Below are 26,253 nucleotides of genomic sequence, written 5' to 3' on the forward strand. Positions count from 1 at the left end.
GCTGTTTTACACCAAACGACTCCAGCAAAAATTTTAGACAGGCGGGATCTAACAGATGAGACTTGGCTGTTGGAAGATGTATACGATTCTAATTAGGCAAGAGGTAGATGACTGGAGTCTTCATAATCAAATGGTCATGTAGGGTAGATTACGGTTGATGGGATGGATAGATTTCAGGGAAGGCAACTAAAATTACACTGGAAAAGGAGATGAAGAAAAGGTGGAATGTCTTTGTACGCAGGCGGCAGCAGGCCAGTGTTTGTAACGATTAGGGGAGGTATGAGGCCGGTAGAGTGTTCTGCGTGTCTGAAATGGTATGGGAACTTTACGGACTGATACAGGATGTGGGCGGAAACTATCGAATACGGAATGCGAAACAAATTGCACGTCGTTTAAGAAGGTTCCAGCAACTTTTCCAGCGGTGAAGGTTAGATGGGGGAAAGTCTTGTACGTGTATGTGTGTAGACAATGGTCGTGGGATTCGATCATTCAGCAGTTACATCTGCTTTGCGACTTCTTTTTGATTAGTAGTAGGCGAGGATTTTAAGCCATTTTCTCTTCGAATGTTAGTCCTACGTTTATTGTGGTGTTTTAGTAGGATGAGTGGGACCGTTGTGGGCACTTATACCACGGAGGTCGATAGCTCGTGTGGTATGAGCTGCAATTATTGTCTGGATTTTTACAGTGTTGACGGTACCACTGGTCTCATCCAGAGATGTTCAGTTGGAGTTGAATGGATCGCTTCGATGAATTGAGGATGGCACTGACGGCGAGGAAAATGGTGTCTTTAGCATATTGGAGTAAATACACAGAAGGTAGGAGAGGGGGGGGGGGGGGAATTCGGGACATCATCTTGTATAGGAGAAAAGCGAGTGACGCTCTGAAGAAGTGTTGGAACACGCCTGCACTCCAGTAGAAAATACAGTTTTTTTTCTTTTTTGTTATGTAGAACGGGCGTTTAGTTTGAAATTATGCATTCAGTTTGTGTCGTTTGGAGCTCATACCGGTTTTAAGTCTGAAGGTTATACTCGGTAGTAGGCGTTTTCAGTGTCTAACGATTGAAAGAGGGAACGTCAGCGCTTGTTATATTATTGATATAAGAGCTGGAGTTGGTGCAGGATCATCTGCAGACATTTTGTAAGGATGTGCGCAGTATTTGTTTTCCCTGTGGGGAGTATTTTCTAGCAAGACACTGACTGCTATTATTGGCCATCAGTTGCTGAAGGAAAGTGAACAAAGCTTACTAATCCAGGGTTATCGACAAACAATCCACTATCTTAAATTAACGGAAAAAATCTTTTGAGTTATGAAGCGTACTTTTACTCACCTTTCAGTAGGTGCCGTTGGAAGTACAAGTCGAATAGCAAAGATCCAGTTTCCTCACTGCGGGTTCAGTCTGGATTGTAGCTTCGACAACTGTGGATCCTGCAACAAAGGACGCAATTTGTCGTGTAATACACAGAACGAAATCAACAGTAGCAGTGGTACAGCCCCTTTCCCCTCCCCAAAAAGAAAGTCTCTCGGTAAGTCTTCGGAACCATATCTGAAATAGTTCAAAATAATCAGGAAGGGTAGCAAAATCGGCCGGCAAAGCACTTCTTCCGAGGATGTATTAAGAGGACGGGAAACAGGAAAGCATTGCCAATATCATCCTATTAAGACATGAAACACATCTGCCATTAAATCTGTAACTGAGGAGATTCTGCACAAGACATGTGCTGAAACTTAATACCGTTTTCAAGTCTGAAGAGCAACTAACGGTGCGCATACTTTGCGCACAGAAGTGGATACAAAACTTTGTTCCATGATGAGTATCAAACAAAAAATCGTGTTCGTATGTTTTTATTATTTTGAATAATTCGATTTTGTAATTGCTACATTGTTATTAATGACCCTACACCTCAACACTACGAACTGTTGCCGAACTAAGCACATGTACGATTACCTCGGTTGTCGTTTTTGCCCAATAGAACTTTCCCCACGCTCCCTTCAGGTCCCTCCCTCGAAGAGAATGGCTCTCTGTAAGCTAAGAACGCATAGGATCACCATATCATCTATTTAGGATTAATGTTCTTTTACTAACGTCCCAAGCAGAGTAAATAGTTTCAGGCTCATGTGGCCCTCCACCACTGACGTAAATAATGGAAGTGAAGTTATGTGTGTGTGTGTGTGTGGGTGTGTGTGTGTGTGTATGTGTGTGTGTGTGTGTGTGTGGGTGGGTGGGTGGGTGTGTGCGCGCCAGTCCGTTTTACAGAACCAGTGCTGTAAGATCGAAGGTCGTGGAGGAGTAACAGAATGACAGAAAGGAGCTATTGTGTTCGGTGTATCCATAAGCACACCTGAATTACGTTGTCCAATTGGTTCGCGCATCAACGTGGGCTTTCCAACATCTGAACAAGGTAAGGTGTCGTTTAACCCGCAGTATGTTGAAGGTTTCGTTCACGCCGTAGTTGGTTTTGCGATGTTTTCGGAATGTTTCTCGCCGGCTGCTGTGCCCGAGCAGTTCTAGGCGCTTCAGTCCGGAACCGCGCTGCTGCTACGGTATCAGGTTCGAATCCTGCCCCGGGCGTGGATGTGTGTGATGTCCTCAGGTTACTTAGGTTTAACTGATGACCTCAGATGTTAAGTCCCATAGTGCTTAGAGCCATTTGAACCATTTGAATGTTTCTCGTACCGCAGCTTGTGCCCACTCCTTCATGTTATCGCTAACGTGAACCACTATGTTTATTTCAGCATTGGCGGAAATTAATTTTGTCATTTCTTCTACTTCTTCGTGATGAACATGCTATAGACACTCCCAAAATGAAAATAGTTTTGTCGACTGTAGGCATGCTTTTTGGTTTCACAAATACTGAGGTATCTTGTTGCACTTTGATTAACCAGCTAAATCGTCAGACGTCGACCCCATAGAAAATACACATATACAAACAAGCAAATGCTTACAGTTTCAGAAAGACTGGATGATTTATTTAATAGAAAGAGGTTCACAAACTGAGAAAGTCAGTAACTTATTACTCCACCTCTGGCCTTATGCAAGCAGTTATTCTGCTTGGCATTAATTGATAGAGCTATTGGATGTTCTCCTGAGGGATATCTCGCCAAATTCTGTCCAGGTGTCACGTTTGATCATCCAAATCCAGAGTTTGTTGGAGGGGCCTTCCCATAATGCTCCATGGTGTAGAATATCGTCGACGTACCACTGTGCTGTGGATGGCAACCAGAGGGTTTCTGCTATGAAAACAAATGGGACCCAAAGACCATCACTCTTGGTTGTCCTGCCTTATGGCTGGTGACAGTGACGTTGGCATCCCATCGCCATCTGGGGCTTCTCCGAGTGGAGAGCGGTGGGACACCATGCTGACTACCGGCTCAACAACCAGGAGTGATGGTGTGGGCTGCCGTTTTTTTTTTTTTTCATAGCAGGACCCCTTTGGTTCTCATTCAGCGGACCCTTACAGCCCATCGGTACGCCAACGATATTCTACGCCCTGTTTTATTGCCCTTCAAGGCAAGCCATTCTGGCCTTACATTTCAGTAAGATAATGCCTGCTCACCCACGGCTAGAGTTTCTGCTACTTGTCTTCCTGCTTTCCAAACCCTGTTTTGGACAACAAAGCCGCCTGGTCTCCCCAACTGAGAAATTTTGGATCATTATGGGTAGGGTACTCCAACCAGGTCATTATTTTGACGATCTAATACATTAATTGGACAGATTTGGCACGATTTCCCTCAGGAGGACATCCAACAACTCTCTCAATTAATGCCAACCGGAATATCTGCTTGCATAAGGGCCAGAGGTGGACCAACGTGCAATTGACTTGTATAATTTGTGAAGCACTTCTCCTTGAATAAATCATCCATTTTTTTCTGAAAATGCAATTATTTATTTGTGTCTATTTGTACATTATATCGCCCGGTTTTCTTATATTCAAAGTATTACCATATTTTTCGTCGCTAGGCCTGTCTCAATTATAAAGAACCTGCAGAGCAACAGTAGACTTTTCCCTTTAACTGGCAATGCCCTGACCTCGAGCTCACGGATACCGACGGGTTCAAATATTTGTGACATCCGACAAGCATCATATTACGTTACTTGTTGCCGGTTTTTAACGTGGTTATTACAAGGCCGTGGTTAGAAATTCCTGTCAAGTTCCTGTCGTTTGCTATTGCGTTTAAGCATTTTGCATGTCAAACGCCACCGGCCGTGGTGGGAAGACGACAAAGACCGAACTGGAGAAATCCTGCCAGTGACAGTAGCAAAAACGTCTGTGGAACTGGTTTCACTTTCCAGACGGGAGTGTTCTGAGAAGCCCGCACAACACAACACAAATCTCAGGTGTACCGCTGTGTCAGTAAGCGAAATTACTATGGAAACGGAAAATGTATCGAACGGTGAGATATTACTATCTCAGGATGGATCATGTTCAATCTCCATACAGATATATTAGTAATCAGAAGCTTATAGACTCTTCTGGCTGAGAGTATCTTACGTAGTTCATAGGCAAAGTAAGTTCCACTATCTTCTTCACAGAGATCGCGCCTAACCGCATCTCTATACTTCCGAAGATACGGAAAAATTATTACGAGTATTTAGACAGGTTCACTTCACTTTAGCGGTGGAATTGTGGTCACTGAATAAAATAAACGCTTCAGAAAAATTATCTTTTGGCGTAATTATGTGAGTTAAAACCATAGAGTAAATATCTCTGGAGTGAGCATTGTGTTGTCAACATTAAACCAGGACTGTCACTTGTTTTCGGGACTTCGCTCTGCGTGTGCGCTATCTGCAGCGTTTGAAGTTTATAATATCAAGAGTTTTTGTTGTGTTTCACCGTTTGTTGATAGTGTAATAGCGATGGTGAATTACTGTTGTTGCTACGGATGCGAAGAAAAATATGTGAATGGAGGGATAGTAATTTTTCGTGGGTACATACGATGTAGCTCCAATTATAGTTATCATATTAGTAAGAGACACTGTATATGTTTAAAAATTTCGAGACGCATTATAATTAAGACTTGATTCTGTAGACCTATTTTTCCACGATTTTATGACTATATAATTTTATGACTGTATAATAGATATTACGGCTCGTACAAAAGCTTGCAAACAATCGCTTCCTCTCGTAAATTTGCTAGTGGAACAGGAAAGGGAATGGTTAGTTGTTTCAGCAAATACTATCCTACATGCATTTATCAGTGACTTGTCGATTATGTATATAGATTACTCAATCTACTCTTTATTTAATAAACTGGGAGCAAGTACGTAAACTGCGTTAAATAAATACTGAAAAGTGTCACAGGTAAGAAAAATTGTGCTTTAGGTCGCAAAAACGAGAAAATAAATACGCAGAAATAGCAGAAAAAAGGACGAATTAGCAGGGATATAATGTGTGGCAAATTCGGTGTTTTTCGGACACTTGCAAAAGTACTGGCGTACTGTCAAGTCGCTTTGCAAGACTATCGCTGCAAAAATGTACGTCAAGCTCTGTAATACTATAAAGTGCCGTATCATACCGATAACTACCAAAAATCGAGTGCATCTGAACTGTGACACCTATCGCAAAGAAGCAGGATGTAATATCACTTGCCCTTAAAAGTTACGTAGCTGGTTTATTCCCAGTATCAAATGGGTACTGTTAAAATGTCTGCGCAACATTTATAAATAATCCACGACACTTACGAAAAGAATCCGTCTGTACTAGGGATGTAGTGACATTCTAAATATACAGGGCGCTATAAGGACAAACACACGACGTCCCGAGATCACGTGACCAGGCCGGCAATGTATGTTGACAACACAAAATCTGTTTTGCGCATGTGAATGCTCACTCCAGAGATATTTACTCAATGGTAATAAAACTCGATAAGTCAGAGATTAAACATCACTTTCTTTCGGCGTCATAAGGCATATAAATTTACATTCAGTAAAAATCACCGCTCTATCTGACCTTCACACATATCTCAGTATAAATAAACTGTTGTCACCAATTTCCAAAATAATCAGTTCTTTAACACTTTTCTTTTTAGAAGACGTGAAACGTTTTACTTAGTAAAACCACACACAGATGACTGCTACATAATTATTTCAGTGTACATTTTCCCTTCAAGTGTGGCTCTTTCATAACAGCTAACATCTAACTCTGACATAGATCTGAAGTTGCAACATTACATTTTCGTTTATGAAACATGTCGTTGTTAAAAACATAGGCCACAGCGTCTAAGGGAAGCTTCCGCCATCTTCCTGCGCAAGGCCGTCAGCTGTGTGGCGTCTGAGTCCGGTGATTCCGGCCTAGTTGGAAGATTCCGTTCGTCGCTGCTTGGCTGCTGGGCCGTTCATGAAATGTAAGTAACAACAGACACGTAATTTGCAGGTTTCGAAACGGAAATTAATATAATTTTTAACATCATTGTCTGTGTTACACTATACTTAACATGAATAATGGTTGGTTCAAATGGCTCTGAGCACTATGGGACTTAACATCTGTGGTCATCAGTCCCCTAGAACTTAGAACTACCTAAACCTAACTAACCTAAGGACATCACACAAATCCATGCCCGAGGCAGGTTTCGAACCTGCGACCGTAGCGGTCACGCGGTTCCAGACTGAAGCGTCTAAACCGCACGGCCACACCGGCCGGCTCGGACTCATCAGTTCACTTACACTGGTCAGAGCAGCTAATTTACTACAGGCCTTATCTTGCACTCTGCCAGAAAAAAAATGTCGTGAATGAGGTGTGACAGCCGGCCGGAGTGGCCGTGCGATTCTAGGCGCTACAGTCTGGAACCGAGCGAAAGCTACTGTCGCAGGTTCGAATCCTGCCTCGGACATGGATGTGTGTGACGTCCTTAGGTTAGTTAGGTTTAATTAGTTCTAAGTTCTAGGCGACTCATGACCTTAGAAGTTAAGTCGCATAGTGCTCAGAGCCATTTGAGGTGTGACATGAAAGAAACGAGATGATGCTGGATAATTTTGCCCTGCGAAAAATTTTCCGGGAGCATCCGTCGCCTTGGAGCACATTGGGGACCCTCACGTCGGCATTCGTTCCTTACACGGCCGGAAACATTTCTGCATGTAGTTTTTCGTGAGTCTGCGCTCTTCTCCAGTATTTGCCTTCCAACGGAGTGCAAGGACACGCCTGTAATAAATTATCTGCGTGTCCACTGACCAATTTTACTGAAATGCTTCACAGCGTAAAGATACTTGCAGGATGTTTTTCCGGCAACTGTGATGTCGGAGAGTTGATGTTTTACTGGATTCCTGATATTCACGGTGCACTCGTGAAATGGTCGTACGAGAAAATCCCACTTTACCGTCACATCGGAGATGCCGAGTCCCATCGCTCTCGTGCGCCGATGGTAACACCACGTTCAGTCTCCCTCAAATCTTGATAACCTGCCATTGTAGCAGCTGTAACCGATCTAACAACTGTGCCAGACTCTTGTTGTCTTATACAGGCGTTGCCGACCGCAGTGCCGTATTCTGCCTGTTTACATATCTCTGTATTTGAATACGCATGTCTGTACGAGTTTCTTTGGCGCTTCAGTGTATGTCTGGTATGGAAAATCCTGCAGATTGCGGCAAACATGCCGATGATGCGGCAACAGCTGATGGAGCGAAATCATGTGTTTCTTTTGTGAGGAGGAATGAATTTGTCCACAGTTAAATGATCTTCAGTTTTATAGTAGCAAGATCAAATAAGTACAGTCTGAGACAAGTTCATTATTACTCTAAGTTTACAATATGATTATATTCCTGTGGTTCAGTCACTTCAGTAACCGATGTAAGAATGCGATTAAAGAATTTCCCATAAAATAGCCCCTACAAGGGTAATTTTAAGACATCATATTAAACAGCAAAATGAAAAACTACCAATGACGCGTGCGGTGGAAGTTGCGAGAACGACGTGGTCAGTGAGCTGTCCAATACGTGCCGTAAGTGTGTACTCGCCCTGTTAACTGACAAATGAAGATAGACATCTTAGACAGTCTAAGCTTTCTTTGAACTAGATTCCAACCCCTGAGTGAAATTTTTGTGAAACCATTTTTTCTTAACCATGCTGCATTTATTAGTTTATCTCGGTTATGGCCATGATTATGACTCCTGTGGTCACTATCTGGTTATCTTAGAAAACAGAAAATAAGTAAAGCTTAATTAAAAAGTGACGTCACAAAATATCATCCAAATAGCTTGAAACCGCGAGTTAAAAGTGATGTCCAGGGTTTTCTCAACTCATTAAATATTTGAGACTTTGCTGGTGGATTCCTCACACACACACACACACACACACACACACACACACACACAAAAAAGATGTCCACTTAAATATATGTCTCATAATCCTTTGTTTTTAGGGTTACATACCTCAAACGGTAAAAGCGGAACCCATATAGCACTACTTTGGTATCAGTCTTTATGTCTGTCTCTCCGTCTGTCCGACTGTTAGAAACTCACTTTCTCAGGAAGGGCAGACGTATCAAGTTGAAGCTTACGTCACATACTAAGGTCTGCTGTCACCTGGCAGTATAAAAAAAACTGAAGCTCCTAAGTCACTGCAATCGAAATATACGGCCATTTATGTTACATATTTTAACACTGCTGTCCGCACGTCTCGTGCAAATTTATTCGCTTAGCGTGGGCAGCGCTAATTCGGATTACTTGTATCGTTCCACGAACTCGAATTTTCTTTTCAAGTAACTTCTCTGCAAGTCCTACGCTTTAATAATAATTATCCATGCAGAGGTTGATGTCACTTTCCATCAGAAGGCATCAATAGTTCCATCACTGTTTTTACTAAAGGCTGTCCAGCGCCGAAATATATCTTGAATGAGGAAATGTATCCCGTAATCGAACCACACAGCATCCGAATGAGAATGCCTTTCGTAATTTTCAACGGATTGTGAACTTTAAAATTTAATCGTCCACGCCACGGTATCATTCCTTCATCAGTTGAGATGTTTTGACTTAGATTAAACATCTCTTTAACTTTTTTGGAAAAATAATCAATTACGAATTGCACTTTGACAAGCCGGTCGGAATTAGCCGGTTTATTGTTGCTGTCGGAGAAATTTAAAAATGATAATATTTGCCTGAATCTGTTGCGCGACATCGTTTTGCGAAATATCGATGTGTCTATCAGTGGATTCGTTGACCAGTAATCATGGATCCTTGCTTTTTTTACAATTCCCATAAGGATAGCAAGCTCAAACCATTTTCTAAGTTCGGGTGCCGTAACGTCGATAAATTTGGCATTTTTGAATGGTTCAAATGGTTCAAATGGCTCTGAGCACTATGGGACTTAACATCTGAGTTCATCAGTCCCCTAGAACTTAGAACTACTTAAACCTAAGTAATATGAGGACGTCACGCACATCCATGTCCGAGGCAGGATTCGAACCTGCGACCGTAGCGGTCGCACGGTTCCAGACTGAAGCGCCTAGAACAGCTCGGCCACATCGGCCGGACATTTTTTAAAATCAATTTTCCTTCTATTGCAATGTTGACTGTAATACTTGGTGGTTTCGTTTTCGTTGCTAATATATTCAAATAGATCGTTCCCAATATATAATTCTACGATAACCAAGACTCTCTGTGTATCTTTGGGAAATATGTTTGGACCCGGAGATCCTTCAAATTTATTATTGGTCCCCAGTAAATCATAGTCTGTCTTCTTCGCCTGATTCATCCAAATCAGTTGGCCACCGTAGCGTTCGCCGAATTCTTCTTGGACGTATTTCACTATCTTCCGACGATTCTGCTTCACTTTTTTTTTTTTTTTTTTTTTTGTATCCACTTTCTTCTTCCCAATCGGCCAAGGCGTCTGGAACGTCAAACAAGACGTCCGCGCATTCATCGTAAATAATCGTATCGTCTCTTTCGTCTGCCAAGTACTTATAAAAACAAAGAACTTGTTGACGTGTGTAACTTATTGTTATCTAACAGAATGAAAAAGATACTAAAGTGTTGTCACCGGCCATTGCACGATACTATGCTCACGACACCACTGTGGCCACTAAGCGATACTATGCAAACACCACTGTTGTGTCGCCGGCCGTTGACCGCTATTTCGCGCACGACACCTCTGTGGTGTCGCCGGACGGCAAAGTGTTAAATAATGGTTCAAATGGCTCTGAGCATTATGGGACTTAATATCTGAGGTCATCAGTCCCCTAGACTGAGAAAGAACGGCTCGGCGGCAACGGCTGGATGGCAAAGTGTTAATACCCGTGAACTTCAGTCGGCCTAGAATAATGAAATTGCGCAAGAAGCTAGATTTCAAAGTTCAACTAAAGGGAAAATTCCTATAACTGTTATTTGTAATTATATCACACAAAGGAAAATTTTTTATCGTTTGTTATCTGATTGTCTATCAGCGTATTAAGACGGGTACACGTTTACTATTAAAGTCGAAATATTTGTCACATCCTTAGGTCTGAGGTCCGTTGGTGTTCTAAGTCCACGAAATCGAAATATCTGACCATTAATGTCACATATATTGATACTCGCAAGCACTCTCATTAGAACCTATAGGGTGCTGCCCATTGACCCAGAACTATGAAGTTCGGCAAGAAGCAAGGTTTCACAGTATAAGTAAAGAGAAAAAATCAGAAAATTGTTAATCGATAGTTATATCACTCGAAAAAAATTCCTTTAGTCATTTGTTATCGTGCTTCAAAATTGAAAGTAAAACGTTCTCTAAAGTCTTTTAAATCCCAGAATCGATATCTTGACGGTCGATGTTGTTGTTGTTGTGGTCTTCAGTCCTGAGACTGGTTTGATGCAGCTCTCCATGCTACTCTATCCTGTGCAAGCTTCTTCATCTCCCAGTACCTACTGCAACCTACATCCTTCTGAATCTGTTTAGTGTATTCATCTCTCGGTCTCCCTCTACGATTTTTACCCTCCACGGTGCCCTCCAATACAAAATTGGTGATCCCTTGGTGCCTCAGAACATGTCCTACCAACCGATCCCTTCTTCTAGTCAAGCTGTGCCACAAACTTCTCTTCTCCCCAATCCTATTCAATGCCTCCTCATTAGTTACGTGATCTACCCACCCTATCTTCAGCATTCTTCTGTAGCACCACATTTCGAAAGCTTCTATTCTCTTCTTGTCCAAACTAGTTATCGTCCATGTTTCACTTCCATACATGGCTACACTCCATACAAATACTTTCAGAAACGACTTCCTGACACTTAAATCTAAACTCGATGTTAACAAATTTCTCTTCTTGAGAAACGATTTCCTTGCCATTGCCAGTCTACATTTTATATCCTCTCTACTTTGACCATCATCAGTTATTTTACTCCCAAAATAGCAAAACTCCTTTACTACTTTAAGTGTCTCATTTCCTAATCTAATTCCCTCAGCATCACCCGATTTAATTTGACTACATTCCATTATCCTCGTTTTGCTTTTGTTGATGTTCATCTTATATCCTCCTTTCAAGACACTGTCCATTCCGTTCAACTGCTCTTCCAAGTCCTTTGCTGTCTCTGACAGAATTACAATGTCATCAGCGAACCTGAAAGTTTTTACTTCTTTCCATGAATGTTAATACCTACTCCGAATTTTTCTTTTGTTTCCTTTACTGCTTGCTCAATATACAGATTGACTAACATCGGGGAGAGGCTACAACCCTGTCTCACTCCTTTCCCAACCACTGCTTCCCTTTCATGCCCCTCGACTCTTATAACTGCCATCTGGTTTCTGTTCAAATTGTAAATAGCCTTTCGCTCCCTGTATTTTATACCTGCCACCTTCAGAATTTGAAAGAGAGTATTCCAATTAACATTGTCAAAAGCTTTCTCTAAGTCTACAAATGCTAGAAACGTACGTTTGCCTTTTCTTAATCTTTCTTCTAAGATAAGTCGTAAGGTTAGTATTGCCTCACGTGTTCCAACATTCCTACGGAATCCAAACTGATCTTCCCCGAGGTCCGCTTCTACCAGTTTTTCCATTCGTCTGTAAAGAATTCGCGTTAGTATTTTGCAGCTGTGACTTATTAAACTGATAGTTCGGTAATTTTCACATCTGTCAACACCTGCTTTCTTTGGGATTGGAATTATTATATTCTTCTTGAAGTCTGAGGGTATTTCGCCTGTCTCATACATCTTGCTCACCAGGTGGTAGAGTTCTGTCATGACTGGCTCTCCCAAGGCCATCAGTAGTTCTAATGGAATGTTGTCTACTCCCGGGGACTTGTTTCGACTCAGGTCTTTCAGTGCTCTGTCAAACTCTTCACGCAGTATCTTATCTCCCATTTCGTCTTCATCTACATCCTCTTCCATTTCCATAATATTGTCCTCAAGTACATCACCCTTGTATAAACCCTCTATATACTCCTGCCACCTTTCTGTCTTCCCTTCTTTGCTTAGAACTGGGTTGCCATCTGAGCTCTTGATATTCATACAAGTGGTTCTCTTCTCTCCAAAGGTCTCTTTAATTTTCCTGTAGGCAGTATCTATCTTACCCCTAGTGAGAAAAGCCTCTACATCCTTACATTTGTCCTCTAGCTATCCCTGCTTAGCCATTTTACACTTCCTGTTGATCTCATTTTTGAGACGTTTGTATTCCTTTTTGCCTGCTTCATTTACTGCATTTTTATATTTTCTCCTTTCATCAATTAAATTCAATATTTCTTCTGTTACCCAAGGATTTCTATCAGCCCTCGCCTTTTTACCTACTTGATCGTCTGCTGCCTTCACTACTTCATCTATCAGAGCTACCCATTCTTCTTCTACTGTATTTCCTTCCCCCATTCCTGTCAATTGTTCCCTTATGCTCTCCCTGAAACTCTCTACAACCTCTGGTTCTTTCAGTTTATCCAGGTCCCATCTCCTTAGATTCCCACCTTTTTGCAGTTTCTTCAGTTTCAATCTGCAGTTCAAAACCAATAGATTGTGGTCAGAATCCACATCTGCCCCTGGAAATGTCTTACAATTTAAAACCTGGTTCCTAAATCTCTGTCTTACCATTATATAATCTATCTGATACCTTTTAGTATCTCCAGGATTCTTCCAGGTATACAACCTTCTTTTATGAATCTTGAACCAAGTGTTAGCTATGATTAAGTTATGCTCTGTGCAAAATTCTACAAGGCGGCTTCCTCTTCCATTTCTTCCCCCCAATCCATATTCACCTACTATGTTTCCTTCTCTCCCTTTTCCTACTGACGAATTCCAGTCACCCATGACTATTAAATTTTCGTCTCCCTTCACTAGCTGAATAATTTCTTTTATCTCGTCATACATTTCATCAATTTCTTCATCATCTGCAGAGCTAGTTGGCATATAAACTTGTACTACTGTAGTAGGCATGGGCTTTGTGTCTATCTTGGCCACAATAATGCATTCACTATGCTGTTTGTAGTAGCTAACCCGCACTCCTATTTTCTTATTCACTATTAAACCTACTCCTGCATTACCCCTATTAGATTTTGTATTTATAACCCTGTAATCATCTGACCAAAAGTCTTGTTCCTCCTGCCACCGAACTTCACTAATTCCCACTATATCTAACTTTAACCTATCCATTTCCCTTTTTAAATTTTCTAACCTTCCTGCCCGATTAAGGGAGCTGACATTCCACGCTCCGATCCGTAGAACGCCAGTTTTCTTTCTCCTGATAACGACGTGCTCTTGAGTTGTCCCCGCCCGGAGATCCGAATGGGGGACTATTTTACCTCCGGAATATTTTACCCAAGAGGTCGCCATCATCATTTAATCATACAATAAAGCAGCATGTCCTCGGGAAACTGGCAAGAATCGTCGAGATTCTCGATTCACGGAATGGATGAACTGTCTGTGTACATAATTCAGTTTGTACGGAACCCTCAGCGAGTTCCACTCGCACTTGATCAATTTTTAAGTTGTTAACAGAATAACGTTTTACAAAGTTTTATGCTCCATCGGACTGGTGGTCGTTGGCGTGTGTTGCGTGAAACGTCTGAAAGCAAACATGGAGGGAATGTTATAGTTTGGGGAATGTTTTCGTGGTATTCCCTGGGTGACTTCGTCATTCTGGAAGGCACTATGGATCAACACAAGTATGTATCTGTCCTTGGGGACCATATTGAAGCCCATACGCAGTTTGTTTTCCCTTAGCAAGATAGCACCTACCAGCAGGATAATGCAAAGTGTCACACAGCCCGCAGTGTACGTACATGAGTACAAGGATGAGCCTACCGTATTTCCCCGGCCACCAAACTCTCCGTATTAGAACCCAATCGAGAATCTGTGGGACCATCTCGACCGGCTGTTCGCGCTATGGATCCTCAACCGAGAGACCTAGCGCAGCCTATGGCAGGAGTATGGCTCCATATTCCTGTCGGTAAATTCCAGAACGTAATTCTGCACGTATCGCAGCGATCCACCCACACTGCAAAAGGTGTTTATTCTGGCTTTTGACAGGTGGTCATTAATGTGACTGGACGGTGAAGTATGTCTTCGCTTCAGACAAAATTAATGTCAACGTGACATGGAGCCATATTATCGTATAAGAGGTCGCTCGCTCGCCGTTACTACAGCAATTAAGCACCGCGGGCGCGTGCGCGGGTCACCTTCAAAGCTGCGTGGCTCACGCGACGCCGCATCTACAACGAAAGCCACCTTGGCCTTTAACAGGTGACAGTTCCGGAAAATACGTCACGCCACAGCAGCATCCGGCAGAACGGCACGTCTCCGCGCTAACTTGCTTGACTGGGTAATCCTAAACCGTAGCTCCCGCTGTTACGCATCGTTGCGCAACCCTCCGAGATGAATGAAAGGCGGAGCAATGCGCTGAGAGGGAGCAAGTGGGTAGCGAGAGGTCAAACTCAAGGCGAACGTGCTCTGTTCTTTCGTGACATTATCACACTCTGCGGTAACAGATCTTAAGAGAAAAATGTTATAAATATTTCTCTTGTATACATACTACCTGTACACATAAGAAATGACACTGTTCTTGTAATTGAGAAATACGCGGGGTGTTATAAGTATGAAGTAAGTGCTGTCTCCGGCGTTATGGGGTAAGCGGTATCGGGGGATGGAGGTTCCAATTGTCGCTGACGCTCTTGCCTGTACCTCGGACTCTCGTAGGTAACGTATCGGTTTTAGCCAAAGCCATAGAACTGGGTTAGAAATAACTCCAAAAAATCGTAGCGTCACTTAGCACACCAGACTTGTGTCAGAAGCTTCTCAGAGGACTGCTCACAAATATAACGGTGGTTCAACGACTGTCCAATACCTTGTGTGTGTGTGTGGGGGGGGGGGGGGGGGCCTTCCTTACCCAACTACCCATCACTTCGAAGTGACATATCTAGTGCAATATAACTCTAGCTATATATGCATGTTAAAATTTTATTGTTGTGGGGTCCACAGCCTCAACGTGTTTTGAGAATGAAAACATGGTCCAGGTAGGCTGTATTATTTTTTTGTTATCTAACTGATTAGTCAATTTCAACGTTCAATCATTTTCAAGCACGCATCTTAAACTTCCAGATTCATTTTACATTATACGCTGAAGGGCCAAAGAAACTGATACACCTGTCTAATATCGTGTACGGCTCCCGCGAGCTCGCAGAAGTGCCGCAGCACGACGTGGCATGAACTCGACTAATGTCTGAATTAATACTGGAGGGAAATGACACGGTGAATCTTGCAGGGCTGTCCATAAAAACCATACGAATACGATGCAGTGGAGATCTCTTCTGAACAGCACCTTGCAAAGCATCCCAGATACACTCAATAATGTTCATGTGTGGGGAGTTTGGTGGCCAGCGGAAGTGTTTAAACTCAGATGAGTGTTTCTGGAGCCACTCTATGGTAATTCTGGACTTATGGGGTGTCGTATTGTGCTGGTGGAATTGCCAAAGTCCGTTGGAATGCACAATAGACATGCACGGATCCAAGTGATCAGGCAGGATGCTTACGAACGTGTCACCTGCCAGAGTCGTATCTAGACGTATCACGGACCTCATATGACTCCTTGATGTTTTACCGGATTCCTCATATTCACGGTACACTCGTGAAATGGTCGTAGGGCAAGATCCCCACTTCATCGCTACGTCGGAGATGCTGTGTCCCATCGCTCGTTCGCAGATTATAATACCACGTTCAAGCTCAATTAAATCTTGATAACTTGCCATTGTAGCAGCAGCAACCGATCTAACATCTGCACCAGACACTTTGTGTTTTACGTAGGCGTTGCCGACCGCAGCGCCGTATTCTGACTGTTTACGTGTCTCTGATTTGAATACGCATGCCTGTACTAGTTTCTTTGGCGCTTCAATGTAATATATCTTTGGTACAGGTGTTGGCTAATAGACGTAACCATGTGCGATAGTATATTGTTTTTGTGCCACATACAGAGAAGTAAGATGTATTCCGCCCGGCCGGTCGGCCGTGCGGTCTAACGCACGTCTTTCCAGGCGGGAAGGAGCGCCGGTCCCCGGCACGAATCCGCCCGGCGGATTTCTGTCGAGGTCGGGTGAGCCGGCCAGTCTGTGGATGGTTTTTAGGCGGTTTTCCATTTGCCTCGGCAAATGCGGGCTGGTTCGCCTTATTCCGCCTCAGCTACACTATGTCGGCGCAACCAAGTTCTCCACGTACGCGTACACCACCATTACTCTACCACGCAGACATAGGGGTTACACTCGTCTGGTGTGAGACATTCACAGGGTTCGGTGTGGGGCGGCGGAGGGGTGAAGTGGACTGCGGTAGTCGTCGTGGGGTTGCGGACCACTGTGGCTGCGGCGGGGACGGAGCCTCTCTGTCGTTTCTAGGTCCCCGGTTAACATAACATAACATAACGTAAGATGTATTCCTGTCCACATCTACCAGCGATACATTATAATATAAACTGAAGCTGATAGTTTAAGATACTGCCTGAAAATGAGCAAAGGTCGAAATGGGCCAATCTCATAGATAATAAAAAAATAATACAGCATACCTGGGCATGCTTTCATTCTCAAGACATAAATGCATGCATTTCGGCCGAGCTTTGGTGCAAAGGTCTCTTCCTACACTACAAGAAATAGCTAAAAATTAGATACAGTAGAAGCCTTTTAACGAGACTCGCCTTCGGGAGGTGACCAGTTCAGATCCCTGTACCGTCGTCCTAATTTAAGTTTTCCGATATTTACTTCAATCGCAAGAGGCGAATTTCCGTACGGTTTCTTAATTTTGACAACTGCAGATCATTTCGCCCGTCCTTCACTGATGAGTCGAATATCAAAATTGCTCTTCTACGCAGGCTAAAGTGAGGACGCGATGGTGTTTGGTATCAATAAATCGTACTCTCCCTTTCTGAACTGATTTTAATTGGCGAAATTCACCCTGATATCCAGTGCCAAATACATTCTAAGAAGAAAGAAACGACGCACCACAAAGGAACTGTCCGAATGGGAGGGAAACTGGTAGCTGTGATGTTCATGTACAGACAAATAAATGATTAAAATTTCAGAAAACTGGGTGATTTATTCCAAAGAAAGGGTCGCACAAACCGAGGGAGCATTTGTTCGGTTTGACACTGGCTGATAGCATTGTTGGATGTCCTCTGAGAGATGTGTCAAATTCTGTCCAATTGGTGCTTTAGATCGTAAAAATCCCCAACTGGTTGGAGTCCCCTGCCCATAATGCTCCAGACGTTCTCAGCTGGGGTGAAATCCGGCGACCTTGCTGGTCAAGGTAGGGTTTGGCAAGGGCCCAACTAAATGGGGGCGTAGAATATCATCGACATACTGCTGTGCTGGGGGTCCTGTTATAAAAAGGCAACCCAGACCATATCTCCTGGTTGTCGGGCCGTATGGCTGACGGTAGTGTGGTTGGTATCCAACGCTGTCCATGGAGTCCCCAGACACGTCTTCGCTGGTAATCGGGAATCATTTCAAAGCGCGGCTCATCACTGAAGACAACTCTACTCCAGTCAATGAGATTCCAGGCCGAAAACGTGTCTGGAGACACTCCTGACAACGGTGGGATCCCAACCTGACTATCACCAGCCATACAGCCGGACAACTAGGAGAGATGGTCTGGGGTGCCATTCCTTTTCACAGCTGGACCACTTGTGGTTGTCATCCACAGCGCACTAAAAGCACAGCGGTACGTCGACGATATTCTGCGTCGTGTTTTGTTTTCCGTCACGGCAAGCCATCCTGCGCTTACATTTCAGCAAGATAAAGCCTGCCCAAAAAGGGCCAGAATTTTTACTGTACGTCTTCGTGCATGCCAAATTCTAACTTGGCCAACAAGGTCGCCGGATCCCTCCCCAGTCGAGAACGTTTGGGGCATTATGGGCAGTGCCCTCCAACCATCTCGGGATTTTGACGATCTAACGTGTTATATGGACAGAATTCGGCACGATATCACTCAGGAGGACACCCCACAAATCTGTCAATCGTTGCCAAGCTGAATAATTGCTTGCATAAGGATCAGAGGTGGACCATCACTGAATTACTCTGAACTGTGCGGCTGGTCCCGGCGGAGGTTCGAGTCCTCTCTCGGACATGGGAGTGTGTGTTTGTCCTTAGAATAATTTAGGTTAAGTAGTGTGTAAGCTTAGGGACTGATGACCTTAGCAGTTAAGTCCCATACGATTTCACACACATTTGAACACAATTACTCTGAAATTATAATCAACTGTTTGTCTGTACATGTACATCACATCTACCGATTTCCGTTCCATTCCGCTAAATCCTCGTGGTGCTTCATTTTTTGTTTTTCGTTTTTCCTTTTGTTGTTTTAGAGTGTAATTTAAGAGTTATTTGTTACTAATTCACATAACTGTTTTTTTAAACAACAATCTCTCAAGACCCCTACCACGTATACTAACACAACGTGATTTACCCCTAAATGAATAACTACACCAGACTAGTTCATCCGATTACGAAACACTCAGCACCAAAACTGCTCGTTTCAGTGACCTCGCTGGCTGGCTGCTCTTCTTGAAAGCTACGAAGCTATGTAGTGGCATAGAATGCCGAACAATGGGATCTGCTTGTCACGTAAGACTGCAACGCTGGCGTACGGCACGAAGGGAAGATAACAACGAGGAAAACAGCTAGCTAACTTGCAGATTTCTCATCGGCTCACAACGACTGCTTCGCATCATAAAGATCAAATACGACCCATTAGGGCGACATAAGTAAGAAGAGCCTTAAGCTGCTATGAACAGTAATTGAATTTTAAAGGAAACTGCTACCAATAAAGGTAATGAAGTCCTATAGCTCTTGAACCAGTATTAATTGAGTCGTTTTCAATAAGAACTCGTGCGCTTGAAAATCGATAAAAAGTTGTTCAGAAACCGATAATAGCGACCTTTATCCCTCTTTTGTTTAGCAAAAAATATCGTCAGTGAGGATAACATTACCTTATATGGAAATCCCCCCATGAACCATGGACCTTGCCGTTGGTGGGGAGGCTTGCGTGCCTCAGCGATACAGATGGCCGTACCGTAGGTGCAATCACAACGGAGGGGTATCTGTTGAGAGGCCAGACAAACATGTGGTTCCTGAAGAGGGGCAGCAGCCTTTTCAGTAGTTGCAGTGGCAACAGTCTGGATGACTGACTGATCTGGCCTTGTAACATTAACCAAAACGGCCTTGCTGTGCTGGTACTGCGAACGGCTGAAAACAAAGCCCATGCCTACTACAGCCGTAATTTTTCCCGAGGACATGCAGCTTTACTGTATGATTAAATGATGATGGCGTCCTCTTGGGTAAAATATTCCGGAGGTAAAATAGTCCCCCATTCGGATCTCCGGGCGGGGACTATTCAAGAGGACGTCGTTATCAGGAGAAAGAAAACTGGCGTTCTACGGATCGGAGCGTGGAATGTCAGATCCCTTAATCGGGCAGGTAGGTTAGAAAATTTAAAAAGGGAAATGGATAGGTTAAAGTTAGATATAGTGGGAATTAGTGAAGTTCGGTGGCAGGAGGAACAAGACTTTTGGTCAGGTGATTACAGGGTTATAAATACAAAATCAAATAGGGGTAATGCAGGAATAGGTTTAATAATGAATAAAAAGATAGGAGTGCGGGTTAGCTACTACAAACAGCATAGTGAACGCATTATTGTGGCCAAGATAGACACAAAGCCCATGCCTACTACAGTAGTACAAGTTTATATGCCAACTAGCTCTGCAGATGATGAAGAAATTGATGAAATGTATGACGAGATAAAAGAAATTATTCAGCTAGTGAAGGGAGACGAAAATTTAATAGTCATGGGTGACTGGAATTCGTCAGTAGGAAAAGGGAGAGAAGGAAACATAGTAGGTGAATATGGATTGGGGGGAAGAAATGGAAGAGGAAGCCGCCTTGTAGAATTTTGCACAGAGCATAACTTAATCATAGCTGACACTTGGTTCAAGATTCATAAAAGAAGGTTGTATACCTGGAAGAATCCTGGAGATACTGAAAGGTATCAGATAGATTATATAATGGTAAGACAGAGATTTAGGAACCAGGTTTTAAATTGTAAGACATTTCCAGGGGCAGATGTGGATTCTGACCACAATCTATTGGTTATGAACTGCAGATTGAAACTGAAGAAACTGCAAAAAGGTGGGAATCTAAGGAGATGGGACCTGGATAAACTGAAAGAACCAGAGGTTGTAGAGAGTTTCAGGGAGAGCATAACGGAACAATTGACAGGAATGGGGGAAGGAAATACAGTAGAAGAAGAATGGGTAGCTCTGAGGGATGAAGTTGTGAAGGCAGCAGACGATCAAGTAGGTAAAAAGGCGAGGGCTGATAGAAATCCTTGGGTAACAGAAGAAATATTGAATTTAATTGATGAAAGGAGAAAATATAAAAATTCAGTAATTGAAGCAGGCAAAAAGGAATACAAACGTCTCAAAAATGAGATCGACAGGAAGTGCAAAATGGCTAAGCAGGGATGGCTAGAGGACAAATGTAAGGATGTAAAGGCTTGTCTCACTAGGGGTAAGATAGATACTGCCTACAGGAAAATTAAAGAGACCTTTGGAGAGAAGAGAACCACTTGTATGAATATCAAGAGCTCAGATGGCAACCCAGTTCTAAGCAAAGAAGGGAAGGCAGAAAGGCGGAAGGAGTATATAGAGGGTTTATACAAGGGTGATGTACTTGAGGACAATATTATGGAAATGGAAGAGGATGTAGATGAAGACGAAATGGGAGATACGATACTGCGTGAAGAGTTTGACAGAGCACTGAAAGACCTGAGTCGAAACAAGGCCCCGGGAGTAGACAACATTCCATTAGAACTACTGATGGCCTTGGGAGAGCCAGTCATGACAAAACTCCACCATCTGGTGAGCAAGATGTATGAGACAGGCGAAATACCCTCAGACTTCAAGAAGAATATAATAATTCCAATCCCAAAGAAAGCAGGTGTTGACAGACGTGAAAATTACCGAACTATCAGTTTAATAAGTCACAGCTGCAAAATACTAACGCGAATTCTTTACAGACGAATGGAAAAACTGATAGACTCGGACCTCGGGGAAGATCAGTTTGGATTCCGTAGAAATGTTGGAACACGTGAGGCAATACTAACCTTACGACTTATCTTAGAAGAAAGATTAAGAAAAGGCAAACGTACGTTTCTAGCATTTGTAGACTTAGAGAAAGCTTTTGACAATGTTAATTGGAATACTCTCTTTCAAATTCTGAAGGTGGCAGGTATAAAATACAGGGAGCGAAAGGCTATTTACAATTTGAACAGAAACCAGATGGCAGTTATAAGAGTCGAGGGGCATGAAAGGGAAGCAGTGGTTGGGAAAGGAGTGAGACAGGGTTGTAGCCTCTCCCCGATGTTATTCAATCTGTATATTGAGCAAGCAGTAAAGGAAACAAAAGAAAAATTCGGAGTAGGTATTAACATTCATGGAGAAGAAGTAAAAACATTGAGGTTCGCTGATGACATTGTAATTCTGTCAGAGACAGCAAAGGACTTGGAAGAGCAGTTGAACGGAATGGACAGTGTCTTGAAAGGAGGATATAAGATGAACATCAACAAAAGCAAAACGAGGATAATGGAATGTAGTCAAATTAAATCGGGTGATGCTGAGGGAATTAGATTAGGAAATGAGACACTTAAAGTAGTAAAGGAGTTTTGCTATTTAGGGAGTAAAATAACTGATGATGGTCAAAGTAGAGAGGATATAAAACGTAGACTGGCAATGGCAAGGAAATCGTTTCTCAAGAAGAGAAATTTGTTAACATCGAGTTTAGATTTAAGTGTCAGGAAGTCGTTTCTGAAAGTATTTGTATGGAGTGAAACATGGACGATAACTAGTTTGGACAAGAAGAGAATAGAAGCTTTCGAAATGTGGTGTTACAGAAGAATGCTGAAGATAGGGTGGGTAGATCACGTAACTAATGAGGAGGCATTGAATAGGATTGGGGAGAAGAGAAGTTTGTGGCACAACTTGACTAGAAGAAGGGATCGGTTGGTAGGACATGTTCTGAGGCACCAAGGGATCACCAATTTAGTATTGGAGGGCAGCGTGGAGGGTAAAAATCGTAGAGGGTGACCGAGAGATGAATACACTAAACAGATTCAGAAGGATGTAGGTTGCAGTAGGTACTGGGAGATGAAGAAGCTTGCACAGGATAGAGTAGCATGGAGAGCTGCATCAAATCAGTCTCAGGACTGAAGACCACAATAACAACAACATATGGAATTATAAGGGTGATAAAAAAGTTTCTGTTTGAGGGCGTTGCTGCAGCGAATGTGCAATGTAGCGCGACTCCGATGCGGGTATGTAAGCACCGACATGTAGGCAAGGCATCAGCGTGGCATTCATGTCTTTCCGACGTGCGATCAGTAAGTGCGGAACCCTGAACTATGGCGACGTTACCACCAAATGCTTCCAAACAGGAACGAAGTGCTGTTATTCTTTTCTTGGCTCCCAAAGGACAAACACCGGTAGACATCCATTGGAGAACGAAGAATATGTATGGGGCAGTACAGCTGTCGACAACCACGGTTCTGCGCCAGGGGTTGTTGCTACTTCATGACAGCGTACATCACCATGTCGCAAATGTCATAACATAGAAGTTACGCCAACTCAAGACACTCGAGCACCCACCCGGTAGTTCTTATCTCTCCCCATACGATTATCACGCCTTCGGTCCGTTAAAAAAAAAAAACCCTTGAAGGGTCGACGATTCCGTCTAACGAGAATGTGCAGCAGACAATTAAGGACTTCTTCACGCAGCGGGATGCAATGTCTTACCAAACAGGTTTCTTCAACCTGGAATGTCGGTGCAACGATTGCGTCAGTGCTCACGGCACTGCATTGTACGGACTTCGAACGGAACCTTCTGTGACTTCCCTTTATATAATACGGTTGACTTAAACTGAAATTATTTCTTGCCAGACACGAGTAGTACAGTAGTCGATATTTACTGAACTGCTACTCGAAAATGTTGAGAACTGAAGATTTGGTAGTAACCGGAACTGAAGGAATCTTTCTCTCTGCAGAGGAATGTGCACTCTAATGGCATTTTGTGACAGTTTAAAAGTAAGATCTCCTAGCAGCTTAGAATTGTGTGCCGCACCGTGACTCGGCCAGGAATAGTATGTATCGTGGCTAATGTTCTAATCGACAGCTATCAAGACACGGTGCACGATCCGTCCTCGCAGCTTCAGTTCTGCCAGTCCCAAACTTTACGAAGCCCTACTGCAGTTCTTGTTGGAAAGACAAAAGGAGTCCCAGTCCAACAACGTATGCAAAAGGGCCACTATGAAGTTTGCAGAGTGGGAGAAAAGTACGAGCAGAATGAAAGTTGGATCATAGGTCATACCTGTATAAGGGGGGTAGGACGTCAAACGGGCCGACTTATAGCAGGAGAAACACCACAGGACATTTTAATTTCCACTGTCTATACTTTTACAAATAAATTCATAAAAATTTGTCAGCATGACCAAGAAGTATTCAGGATTCACACTGACTGAACGTTGAAAAACATAACAAAAGCAATTTGTGTTATATGTGAAATTCGACCATTTTTTCCGTTACCATTGGCTGCATTAATTGCATTAGGTACACTTTTCTTCATAAGTAAGAGAGATTCTTCAATGAATTTTCCACAGCATACAAATCATACTTAAAGGAGTATGAAACTCTAGAATTTATTTAATTTATGAAAAAATGACTGAGTTACTACATTTTAAACTTCATGTTTAGAAATACTCAAATTTTATAGTTAATTATCCCAATTTTTACCACAATTTTTAATATATTTAGAAAATTCTAGAGTTTTGCGTTATGGAGTTTGTGTTTAATAAGCATACCAAGTTTGATAGTAACAGTATATTTATTTTGGATGCTACATGTACCTAAGTACAGAAAATTGTGTTTTGCGGAAAGTGGCCGTTAAAGTTTCTGCTTGTATTTGGCATAAATTTAGAACTGTCCAGCACAATAAGCAGGTTCTTTTTCGTTTTCAATATCAGTTTCCTTCCTCTTCACATTCCTATGATGCACTCTTCTTGATTTTATGACCTCCAAAAATGATTTATCTGCTTTCACTACACGCTCACTGTCTATCGCACACAAAGCTTTGATACAGTTCACTCCGGGCTTAATTCCCATTTTCTCTAATACATATTTCATGCTTTGCACACCGTCATTAAAACATGAAACTGCATCATAAACACCAATAGCAAGTGCATTTCTTACCACAAAAACGGTTTTTGGCAATCTTTCCCATACACATTTGTTAAAACTTTCATTTGGGTTTGGGCACCATCATGAAGGTATTTCTTCAGTAAGTTTTCATTTGCAAGGTCCCTGAATATAGGTTTGATGGCTTCCATTACAGCAGTTGGTAGAGAATTCCTATGATGATATTCTTCACCACCAGCAATTGACCTTTGGTAGCCACACCATGATTCACTTCCTTTTGGGCATAAGTTGTGGATAGGGTTATTGTCTGTGGACATTTTGTGGAAGTACAAGGCCCAAACTGCTTGCTTCATATTTTTCAAGTCCCCTGTGGTCCTTCTTATTGCCAAACCATAATATGTCTGTAGTTTGTCAATTTCTGCATCTGTCAGTCACCCTCTCTCTTTTATTCCCTTTCCATCAGATAATTTTTTTCCTGACAAATCTTGTCTCAGCCTAGTCTAGTACCAAGTCTTTTCTGTAAATGTCCCACATTCTAACTTCTGCACATTAGTCTCAGCTCCATATGGTGCACACTTTTGAACCTCAAGGAAAGCTTTACTGTCACCGTCACCAAGGTACTTCACGTAACGCAGGCCACGGGAGGCAACAGATCTGGTAAACAAGCTAACAACTCCCTGCACTTCTATACCTCCACTTGAGCCTTTATAGTTCATATTACATACATGATCTGCAATCCCTTTCACACAACTATGACAAAATTTACTCAGCACTTCAACATCTAGTACCTTACCAGTGTCAACAGATGTTGCTGTTACAAAATCATTCAATGAAGTGTGCCCTCTTTTTCGCCACGTGCCATCAAAAGCAGCCACTATGTCCCTGTCACCATCATTTTCGACAATAGATTCTTCTGCAGCACTTTTCATTGAAGATTCTGCAACTTCTTTTACAGCCTCAATCAGTAAGCCATAATACCTCTCAAACTTTGCTGGAGGAGGAGGAAAATTCATCACTGCACAAAGTGTTCTTGCTGCCTTCTGTCCCCTACCAATACAGTGCATGCCATATGCTAACCTCAAATTCACATCATAACCTTTCTTTGCGATTTTAGATGTCATGCAAGACGCACCAACGTTGCATTTGCAGCAGATCACAGATAAGCTCGTAGCAAGGCCTTTCCTGGCACTCTTATCTCCCACCAAAGAAACACACTCAACACCAAAGCAATGCTTGCACATAACATTGTCCAATACTAATTGTGACAGTATGTTAACATCAACGATAATATTACAAGAACCTTCGAATTCACAGCCTCCATTTTCATTAGCACCAAAAACAAGTTTCCTTCTAGAAGCACTCGGTGGTGAATTGTTTACTGGCTCTGACAGGTTGCAGTCTTGGGCCACTGGTGTAGCATTTGTTGTAACACCCTTTACTGTGTATCAGTTGCCGTGGTGACGTTGTTTACAGTTGAAGCAACGAATTCTAGGCATCCTGTGCGATCGCATGCCACAAACGAACACAAAACAACACAGCAAAATGAAAATTGTGTCGAAGATCACAGCACCACACTGCACGCCTTTCAAAACATAGAAGAAACAAAACCAGCGATCAAAACAATACATGTCGATAGCAGCAGAGAAAGTATCGATATCG

General features: G+C 42.7%; 1 protein-coding gene across 1 annotated transcript in view; it reads right to left on the minus strand.

The window, feature by feature from the left end:
- The window catches only part of LOC124795910 (facilitated trehalose transporter Tret1-like), a 479,061-nt gene that overhangs the window by 340,122 nt on the left and 112,686 nt on the right, over positions 1-26,253 (minus strand). Inside the window, exon 2 of the mRNA XM_047259990.1 lies at positions 1,328-1,425. The gene's annotated coding sequence lies outside the window, so the exon portion shown is untranslated. The remainder of the gene's footprint in view (positions 1-1,327; positions 1,426-26,253) is intronic.

The sequence above is a fragment of the Schistocerca piceifrons genome, chromosome 4, assembly GCF_021461385.2.
Source record: "Schistocerca piceifrons isolate TAMUIC-IGC-003096 chromosome 4, iqSchPice1.1, whole genome shotgun sequence".
NCBI lineage: Eukaryota > Metazoa > Arthropoda > Insecta > Orthoptera > Acrididae > Schistocerca > Schistocerca piceifrons.